Source organism: Aythya fuligula, chromosome 1 (genome assembly GCF_009819795.1).
Source record: "Aythya fuligula isolate bAytFul2 chromosome 1, bAytFul2.pri, whole genome shotgun sequence".
Taxonomy (NCBI): Eukaryota; Metazoa; Chordata; class Aves; order Anseriformes; family Anatidae; genus Aythya; species Aythya fuligula.
In genome coordinates, this window is record NC_045559.1 from 162,090,366 (window position 1) to 162,101,170 (window position 10,805).

Here is a 10,805-nt window from a genome sequence, read left to right on the forward strand (position 1 = left end):
ATCTCTTTGTACTCAGACAAAATTCCCACTGAACTCAGAAGAAGCACTTGAGCACAGAGGCCTCCGGGCACAGGCACTGCAGGCTGCCTCCCCTGAGGTCCTTGGTCTTCAGTTCCAGGGAAATTTGGGGGCTTTTCAGGAGAATATCATAAGATCAAAGTTTTTGCTTGACTCTCTACAATGAGCTTTAACAAGCAAATCAAAGCAAAGGCCAGATATAAGTAGCCCTTGATTCTTGCTGATCGCACTTCACGAATGAATTACCCACGTATTTCAGCAGAGATGATACACCAGTCCGGCTTTCCTACAAGCACTCTCAGCAAATATATGTATTCATCAGCTGCCTTTACCATCCTCTTTTAAGTCACCATACCTGTATTCCCGAGTAACAGAAAATACTTGAGAAGAGGAAAAAAAAAAAAAAGTAAACTATGGAAAAGGAAGTTCAAAACAAAAACACTTTTTATTGTCCGAGTGTAATCCTTTTCAAAGGATGTTCTATAGTAAGCAAGGCTTACAAAGAAAGCAATTGGTGCAGTATACCTGGCAGAACAGTTCGTTAACAAATTAATCCGTAAGCAAGTGGCTGGTTTCAGGGAAAGCAGAATTGTAATCAAGCCTAGCTTCGTCTCCCCCCAGATGATAAACAGATGGACCTAAAACCCAATGAACTTAGGATATGATTACAAAAATGTCACTGAAATCAGGGCCTTTAGTTACTTGTCAGAGTTCCTTTTTTTCTGCTTTTTGCTGATCATATTGAATTGAAACACAGATGTCTCTTCATTCCAGCTTCCTAATACAAAGTATGGGATTCACCCCATCTGTCTTAAGACATATTTACAATGTCTGGTCTACTCAACCTAGGGTCCCTTTGCAGTCAATAGAGAGAAACTAGGCCCTTTTAGAATATAATTCATCTAATCTATTTAGAATGTTTATCTTAAGAAATGATGCATAATGTCCTAAAAAGCTCTGTTTCTCTGCAGTGACTCTCAGAAGTGTTTGGTAAGATTCGGTCTTATGTCAATGTCTACATCTTTTGGCTGGGTAAAGAGGCATCTACAAAAAGCCTCTCACTCATTTTTCAGATACCCAAGATGAAAGCCGCATACCCTTCATGAAGGGTTCTTCAGGGAGTTCCTTAAAGAGTGAATGCACCTGGGAGAAGTCCCCTTCGTGGCCACTGGGACTTGTGCAGTCTCCATCTCTGTCATCCACACGAGCACAGAGAGACAGGGGGAGCTGCAGGGACGAGCCAACCGAGGAGTGAAGCTGGCAGAACAGCTGCAGCCACCGTTCAAGTGGGAACTGATGGATATTGATAACATTGTCTGAATACCTCTGCAGTTTTCACAGTGGACCCTCTTTCTCCTTTGCTTATTGGCTGCTTTCTCCAGTTGCTTCGATCTTTGCTTTTCCATTTTTCCATTTACCTCCTAACATAACCCCCCTGGATAGATTTAAAAAACAATAACACAAAGCTTATAAAACTCCAGCAGTTCCTGGATGTATGTTATATCCTTCCCTCCCTTTCTCTCTTGTCTATTTCAGAGCTGTACAGCAGTCTATTTCTTAACTGTGTTTTCCTGAAACTAGCCTCAGAGGCAAAGTCTGCATTTACCTGAGCTGTGGTGTCCCCCGAGCACTCTGAAGTCTCTGAAGTCGTGTCTAACAAGCTACCATGAACTATTAAAAATGGGGTGGAGTGTTTCCGTTTTAATCTGGTAACATTGCCATCACAGAAAACAAGAAAAAATATTTGTATGTTAAATGCTTTTGTAAAGTTTAATAGCAACGAAGAGACAGAGAAACTGAGACTGTAGACTTCAGAGGTAAGTCGAGCAGGAAAGACCTGGGACTTAGGGTCCGCAGCATCTTGCATATCCTGCTGACAAACGCCTGGTCCTGCAAGGAGCCATATACAATGCCCTTGTTACCACCATACTCCAGAGGTCTCTGACTCTGAGCCAAGGGTAAACACATGCATCAGTAAAAGGCAAAACAACACTATTTTGCATTTTTAACAAAGAATCTCTTTGAAAGGCTTTCAAAGATCAGGTGAACTTACTAAATCAACTTAATCTAATTAATATGAAATTCAGAGAGACAGAAATATCTACTGCATATACTAGCAAGAAAGATAATTTTTTTCTCTTACATATATTATGAAGTTAAAATTATCTCTATGAAACACACAGCTTTGCATATTCTAGATTAAAATAACTGTGTATTTAGGGAGATTTTTTTTTTTTTTTAAAAAAAAGCATTTCCATAAACTAGTAGCTCATATTAAGCTACAGGATTCATTCTCAGAAGTGCTGAAGTTGTTGAGCAGTGAGTTGCTGAAGTTGTTGAGCAGTGAGTTAGTGACACAATATTTCAGTGCAAAAACTCCAGTTGGGCCATTTTGCAGGTGTTGCAGCAAAAAGCCAGGAGGAGCTGGGGCACTGTTACAACCATATCTCTCTATTGTTTTGCAGCTTTTCTTTATCTTCTTTTCTGCCAGGAAAGACTGTCCAGGATTACTGAGTTTAGTACAAAACTTAACACACTGCTCACATTTGCACTAGCATCTGTCAAAAAACACAGGATAAAGAGACAGCTGGTTCAGATCACCACACTATTGTAAAGAAGTGCTCAGCAGATATTTACAAGATCTCCTTAGCATCCCTTTAATTTGAAGGTATCAGCTGCAACTGGACTCAGAAACATGATTCTGACTTTGCATCATGCAGAGAACAGACAGGGATATCTTAAGGATATAAATGGCGTAATTTAGCACAATCCACCACTTCTAGCACTCCTGTGCTGGACATAACTGTACCCATAGCAGAAAATTACATACAAACACTCCTTAATTTGCCACAGTACAAAACAAACAACTTATGTCCATGATCTTGATGCCTCGTGGACAGAGAAAGCTAAAAATGACTTTGACTTTGCAGCATACATATGAAGAGAACAGGGGTGGCAAACAGATCAGAGAGAGCAAAAACTTATTTATAATTTAAGATCTTATTTACCAATCTATTTATGAATAGCCAATGTTATAAAACAAATGTGTTATTTGGATGGTCTCTGTACATTGCCTTTGACATAAGCCTTATGGGACAACTCTCCTGAAAGGGCACAAAAACCCTGGGTACCACTGAGATTTTAAAAAAAAAAAAAAAAAAAAAAAAAGGTCTGAGAACTTGCTGTAGACTGATTTCATTTTTATGGGAAAAAAATAGTTCTGTGGATATGCCACATATGAAAATATTACACAATATTTCAGTAAATGATTAGTACACTTTGATTGGTGAATAGGATTCTGAAAAGGAATTTGGGATTCAAGGACCTGAACTGTGTGGTTGTCAATCTTAGATATTTCAGTAGTGACAAAACTGATCCCTTCTCCAAATTACACACCAGTATCAGCAAAAATAAGGATTGCTGACAGGGGTTCACACAACTCCACTTTGTATGGATGCTGAGGAGACCAGACCCTTCCTAACAGCATTTTTATTTAAAAAACCTTACAGAGTTCTTTTTATAAATGCAGTTCCTGCAAAAACAAGTATTGGGTTCACGCCCAGGCATGAAAGATGCAGTAGCAGACTCTGCAAGAGCACTTCCAGGTACCTTCCCCATCCTGGAATGGGTCACTGCGTCGTGTATGACCTCAATGACAGGGACTACAGCAGGACCACAGCACACTTGATAGATGTATCCACAAGCACACCTACTCACATGGCTTGTCTGCAGCTTGGGAGAGGCCAAAGAGCAGAGCAGACACAGCACTGGATGGCCATCAGGAACCCATTATTACTTGTGATGGACTAAGAGGAATCAGGAACACAGCCACTGAGGGTGGGTCAGGAAACTCCAGTGCACCATCTTCTTCCCTTGAAAAAATCCACATTTACTTTCCAATCACTCCTTTTGCCTGAGATGACAGCGGCTTGCAACTTCCAACGAAATAGGCTTTTTACAGGTGACAGATGCAAGCCAGAAGGCCCTACTGGTAAACACTGTGGGTACACAGGACCTTTCAGGATGAGGTGACAAACCTGCCGAAAGGTGGCACAATGTGCAGTGCCTGCATTGTTAGCTGGCTGCTCAAATTAAATTTTAATAGAACTTTTAAAAATAATTTCAGCGTAAACCACAATGTATGGGAGTAAGCCTAAATTAATAAAAAACTATCTTTCAAGAATGAAAAATAAATGTAATCTGAGATCAATATTTATGAAGCTGTGATTAATTGACTGATGACCAAATGATTACAAACTTCTGTCTGAGGCAGCTACTCAAACGTATTAGCTTTGATGGAAAAAAATTAAAAAAAAAAATACAAACTGGGTCAATGAAAGAATGCATTCCTAATCAATTTTTAATAGCACTTAAGATTTTATGATTTTTTAAACTTTCCGTTTAATAATTAATCAGAAAAATGAATCTAATTTAAACAAGGTGCTGTAAGGTGTTCTGTATCTGTTTGATGGTGTTCTTAATGAAGAAATTCAATTAGGGCTGACTTTTCATTATAAATCTCTGGTTTTAAGGAATGTCCTGATTGGCTGGTAAACATTTGAGATGGGGAGAATAACTGAGGTGAACCGCACAGCTCAGCACAAGCTACTCATTAAGATTTTACACCATTAATTCCAGCTTTCTATTGCTTCCAAAAAAAAAAAAAAAAAAAAAGGTTGTGATCTCTATGATCTTTGTAACTTTTCACAGGGGGACAGATCGTCCAATGTTGGCATGCATCATGAGGTGTACTTCACCACTCTCATAATCATAGTTTAAACCAATCAAAGGCCTGTCACAATCGCATGCATATTTTCATAGAATGGTTTGGGTTGGAAGGGACCTTAAAGATCATCCAGTTCCAAGCCCCCCTGCCAAGGACAGGGACACCTTCCACTAAACCAGGTTGCTCAAAGCCCCATCCAACCTTGTCTCTACCACTTCCAGGGATGGGGCATCCACAGCGTCTCTGGGCAAACTGGTCCAGTGCCTCACTACTCTCTGAGTAAAGAATTTCCCCTTAACATCTGTCATGGTTTTACTGAGGTAGGCATCTGAGTTCCAACCACGGCCACTCTCTCACTCCCCCTTCTCAAAGGGGAAGAGAAAGAAAAAACAATGCAAAGGGCTCAAGGGTTGAGACAAGGATGGGGAGATTGTTCAACAATTATTGTGACAGGCAAAACAGACTCAGAGTAGGGAGATAGTAGGATTTATTGCCTATTACTAACAAGCTAGAGAAGTGAGAAACAAAGGAAAGAAACCAAAAATGCCTTTCCCCCATACACCCTATTCCACCTCCTCCCCCCAAGCAGAACAGGGGAACAGGGTAATGGGGGCTGCGGTCAGTCCCTAACGCTTCATCTCCGCTGCTCCTTCACGGTCACTCTCCAACGCTGCTCCACGTGGGGTCCCTCCCACAGGATGCCGTCCTTCCCAAACTGAGTCTGCAGGGGCTGCCCATGGCCAGCAACTCTTGAAGAACTGCTCCCACATGGCTCAGTACCACAGGGTCCATCCCCCAGGAGCAAACTGCTCCAGCACGGGTCCCCCATGGGTGGGCGGCAGCTCCCCCCAGGCCCCCTGCTCCTGCAGGGGCTCTCCATGGGCCGCAGCCTCCTCCAGGCCACATCCACCTGCTCCACCGGGGGCTCCTCCACCCATGGGGGGGCTGCAGCGTGGAGATCTGCTCCATGTGGGACCCATGGGCTGCAGGGGGACAGCCTGCTCCACCAGGGGCCTCTCCACAGGCCGCAGGGGAATTGCTGCTGCCTGCCTGGAGCACCTCCTGCCCTCCTTCTGCACTGACCTTGGTGCCTGCAAGGTTGTTTCTCACGGCTCTGGCCAGCAGTGGGGCCCTTGTCTAACATGGGGCAGCTTCTGGATTCTTCTCGCAGAAGCCAACCCTATGGCCCACCCACTACCAAAACCTTGCCATGTAAACCCACTACAACACCTTATCTAAATCTCCCCTCTTTCAATTTAAAGCTGCTTCCTCTTGTCTCATCACTATTTGCCAACATAAAAAGTTGCTATCATTTTTATAACCGTCCCTTAAGTATTGAAAGGCTGCAATGAGGTCTCCCAGAGCCTTGTCTTCTCCAGGCTGTCATTCAGGCCGTGTCAGTGCACAAGACCATTCATCAATCTCTCGCTTGGATTCCTGGATAATACGCTGCCTGGTGAGCTCTTCTCGCAATATGTCAATGTGCTTGAAAAGTTTGTCCATCTGGGCATATTTACACCCATGACGCCCACCTACCTCTGCCTTCAGTCCCTAGCGGGTCTTCCAGATTCTGGAGTTCCCTGAACCTGAGGGTCTGGGCAGCTCCTTCAGTCCTCACAAGGTCTGTCTGGGTGTAGGCATCTGCCCGGGGAGGTTGCAGCCCCTCTGTCTGGGTTTCAGCCTCAGCCCAGCAGCTGCGGCAGGTGGACATCATTTTTGTTTCAAGTAGCATACTGTTTCTTTTTGCTCCCAGAATAGAAGAAAGTGGCCTGTCCAATATTTTCTCAGTGATATATCCCATATCAAAAACTCTGGCGTAAGGAGGAACATTCAGTAGTAGCCAAAATTCGCAGAATAATGGCCCGATCCTGAAGCTGTTCCCTGTGTGGCCGAACAGAAGTACAGGTCTCCTTAAATCGGTTAAACCTTTGCAGATGAAAGGCTTGGAGAGAGGTTTCTCTTGCATAAAAATTAGATAAAACGCACCCTTTTCTCTGTTACACTGCCTATTTCACTAAGACTCTGTATCTACTTGTAAATAAGCACAAGATGCAATGCTCAGACTGTGTACCCATACTACACATACCTTTTGATAGTTATGGCTCTGCCTGGTGCACCTTTGGGTCATTTCAACCAGCCTTCCACCAGACAGCCACCAGGCACAGCCCAGCATGCAGCACAAACCTGTTTTTTATTATTATTATTATTTTATTGTTTTCTTTGTAGGGAGTGAGCTTAGGCAATGTGGAGCACCACATGGCCCTAAGATCAGAGAGCACCCCTTGACATTTTGCTTTTAGCAGGATAGACCTGGCTTTAGTGCGTGTCTACATGGTATTGCAAGGTGGCCATGAGCCTGACCTCTGCCCAGGTCTCTGCTAGGGCAGAGTGCCATACTACGTGCAAAAAGGCAGCCTCCAGCACAGTGTGGGCAGAGCTCAACAGAACTGCCTGAAAAGCCCGTGGATATATCCTTAGGCTAAGACATACAATTACAGGTGTGTCAGAGAGAGCTGGCACAGCATAATACTTCTGGAACTTCTTCTTGCCCTAGGATGTCATTCTAATATAATTCAGTTTGTTCGGATAAAATATTCATCTGAAAAAGAGTCTGACAGGAAATCAACCTCTTACATGTGCCTCAAAAAGAAAAAGGAGCACAGTCTAATCTCCTAGGCATGAGCATAGTCTAATCTCCTAGGCATGCAAGTTGCACCAACTTCAGATATAACCCAGCATTTGTATTTACTCCTTTGGTTCCTTGCTGACACATGGCAAGAAAAATGAAGGTGTTAGAAGGGCAAGATCAAAAAAAGTCTCAATAAGGTCATAGAGAACAGGGTTTTTCTTTTCTTCACTTCACTTTGGGCACCTAAAAGTAAGAAGCCTAAGCTAGTTGCTTTAAGTCCCTTTGTGGACAATGCAGCTTGAGAGTGGGTACATTCTACTTTACAATGAGATGTTACTGCAGTTAAACTCAAAAAGAAAGCTGCATCTATAAACGTAATTTGTCATCTTTGATTGTTTTGTGTGAAAAAGACTAACTGCACTAAGCTTATCCAAGGCCGCCAATGTCAAGCATTATTAAATTGCTAAAGTGAGGCTCCTACTCTGCCCCCAGCTCACTTACCCAAAGGGCAGAGATTTACACTCTGGCCTCTGGCATTCTTTTCATTTCCTTTCTGGTAGCACAACATTTTTCTACAGTCAGAAACAAAACATTGTTTTAAAGAGAAAGCCGAAATTCACCTTTGTTTCAAAATGAAAACTGAATGGGAACTCACAGAGAACAAGAGTAGTCTACCGTACAGAGAAAGTTACAAATTTCCACTGTCCTCTGAATGGCACCAGGAACCAGCGAGGCAGATGCTGCTGCACAGGAGGGCTGTCACTCGGCAGGGCTCGTCAATAGTAAAATCCTGAGCAGGGGGGCCTGTCTTCATCCTTATTGAAAGTAATTGGTTTAAAGCACAACAGTTTTGAATTTAGGCACTGGAATCATAAGCTTAAATCACTTCTTTACTCTTGGGCAAATTTCACTCTACATTCTCCTAAACCAGGCAAAATCACCTGGGAAGCCCTTCTTAAGAGCTAAAGATCCAGCCTCGTTTCTTAAAGGCAAGCTCTAACAGACTTCACTGTTGCAGAAGCAGATAATGACAGGGGATACTCTGGCTTGGTACAGCTTGACGGCATCCAGATATTTCTACCTCAGCAGAATGAGGGGAAAAAAATAGTGTTTTACACCTATTTGTGCAGGTGTAAACGATGACCTTCAACTTAGGTTTTCACAACATAAAGACATACATCCAAACACCCAAATTATTAGAACCAGTATAGATGCATTAGTTACCTCTTGCTTACCACATGGGCTAATTAACTGAGACAACGCTGTTCACATGCTCACCTGTGCTCCTAGCTATCTCTGCATAACACGTTGGTGGGAAACACACAGATCTAAAATATAAGTGACTCATGACTTTAATCCAAAAATACCAATGACTTCATTCAGCTTCAGGAGTCAAAAAATTATAGATGACTCCCAAGTTTAAAAGAATTAAATAGCTCAATTTAGTGCTCTGACCAGCTTATCTCGTCCTAAGTTGGTTCCTTCAAAGTTCTCATCAAAGAAACTTTTGTTTTTAATAAGTAATGTTTTTTATTTTTGCTGTTCATTGTCTCAAGGTTTCCAATATTTCAGGCGCACATGGCTCAGTAATTTCACAAACAGAGCCCAAATCCTGGGATGTCATCAGTGGTTGGGTTCTTGGCTTTCGACCTGTCCTTTTTCACCCTTTCTCTGTACATGTATTAGCAGTGGCCAAACACTGATCTCCTACCCATTTGTTTGATCCTTATGCCTAAGAACTTCAGCAAACATAGCAGGCATCCCAGGAAGGTTTTTATCTGTTGCATTCTATTTTGCAGCCCTGTGTGTGTCCCCACCACTCAGTACTACAGTGTTAAGTGGCCTGGACCCTTTAAAGGCTTGTTACCTCCTGTAGTCGTATTATATTTCTCAGCTCCCCTTAACTGCAGCGGATTGTTACCCCTCCAGCTCCCTTCTTCTCACTCTCTGTGTTCTCTCTCTCTCCCAGCACTACAGAATTAAATATTTTCCATGCCCCTGAAGAGTCGGTAACATCATCCCATAAATTTCAACTAAACCTCAGGCACTACTAGATCACAAATAATTTCTGAAGTATTTGTTCACTGACTAGGCATCCAACTTCAGCAGAAATCTGCTAAACAAATAAGTTTAACCTCCTTACTCAGAAAATGTATTCCTTTTAGCAGCTTATTCAGAGAAATAAGCTCCTTTATGAGCCTTTTTGTTTAAGAGAAAATATATACATCTCAACAGATCTTGTCCTCTAACAGGTCACTTTCCGGTTACGTACAATTTTTTTGAAGTGGTGGAAGTTATGCTGTTGAAAGGGTTCCTGCTTCATCCCAGATTCATTTTAAAGGGTTTCACGTGTCAATTGTAAGACATATTTCCTTGTTTTTGATTTCTCTTTCATGTATTTACCCTTTCTGCTCTTTTTATAGTCAATTTCAATAAAAATCAATATACAAAAGCAGCAAAGAAAGATAAATCACAGGGGTTTGTTGCATTCCTGCATGTTTTGCTTGCTGCACAATAAATTCACTTAACTCACACCATGCTCCAGTGGTTCCCTTTAAGGTTCAAAACCAGATAATTTTATACTTTCGAAAATCCTCCAGGCAGCCTCTTACCTAATCAACAGGTTGATCATGCCAGGTCTAGAAGTGTCTCCTCACAGGAGATGTCCCCCTCAGCCTCTAACAAATAATGGTACACATATTACGTCGCTAATTGATTCTTTTTTTTTTTTATTTATTGATATTAAATCAGTTTTTCTGAAACTTACTAAAAAGTGATGCATTTTAGCAAGTGAATATTCAACTTTTATTGAGTACAGCTTACTCAGAACTATCCTTTCCCACCTAGGAATACGTTACCATGAAAGCTGCCAGGCACTGTTGGCACTGCAATGTCAGTACGGATTAGTTTGCTCACTTTATTTGCAGTAACTCACCTATATCAAATTGAAATGCACCCGTGCAACTCTGCTGTGTCGGTCTAAGATACTTTCCTTGTTAATCATTGCATCCACAACTTTATGCTTGTTTGAATTAGCTGCTCAGCATTCCCAGCATTTATCATGTGGTGCAATGTTAAATCACTCAGGTCTGTAATTTTCAGCATGCTGTGGCACGTTTACAAGAAACTACAGGGATCCCGGGACCGAGGTCAAGCTAACAGACTCCTACAAGCCCTGTCCCACAAGCACTGCTTCCCAGCTGCTGTCAGGCAGCCTGGAAAGCACAAATCCTGTATTTGGAGGGGCGTTGGTGGAAGCAGGGCAGTTTCCAAGTTTTCATCCATGGGTTTACTTTTATGAATTCTCAACAAGCCTCCACTGGGCATTGTTAGTCAAGCGTTGATGCTCTTGCAGGGCTTTCAGAGTCACAGTTTCCTCTTTGCCCTCAAAGCCACAGCTGCATGGGCCATGAAAATCCCACCAACTAGCAA

At 42.4% G+C, this 10,805-nt stretch overlaps 1 long non-coding RNA gene across 1 annotated transcript in view; it reads left to right on the forward strand.

The window, feature by feature from the left end:
• LOC116499416 overlaps nucleotides 1-2,129 on the forward strand; it is a 40,783-nt gene extending 38,654 nt beyond the window's left edge. Inside the window, exon 3 of the long non-coding RNA XR_004254235.1 lies at nucleotides 1,092-2,129. This is a non-coding gene — a long non-coding RNA (uncharacterized LOC116499416). The remainder of the gene's footprint in view (nucleotides 1-1,091) is intronic.
• The last annotated feature ends 8,676 nt before the right edge of the window (nucleotides 2,130-10,805 follow it).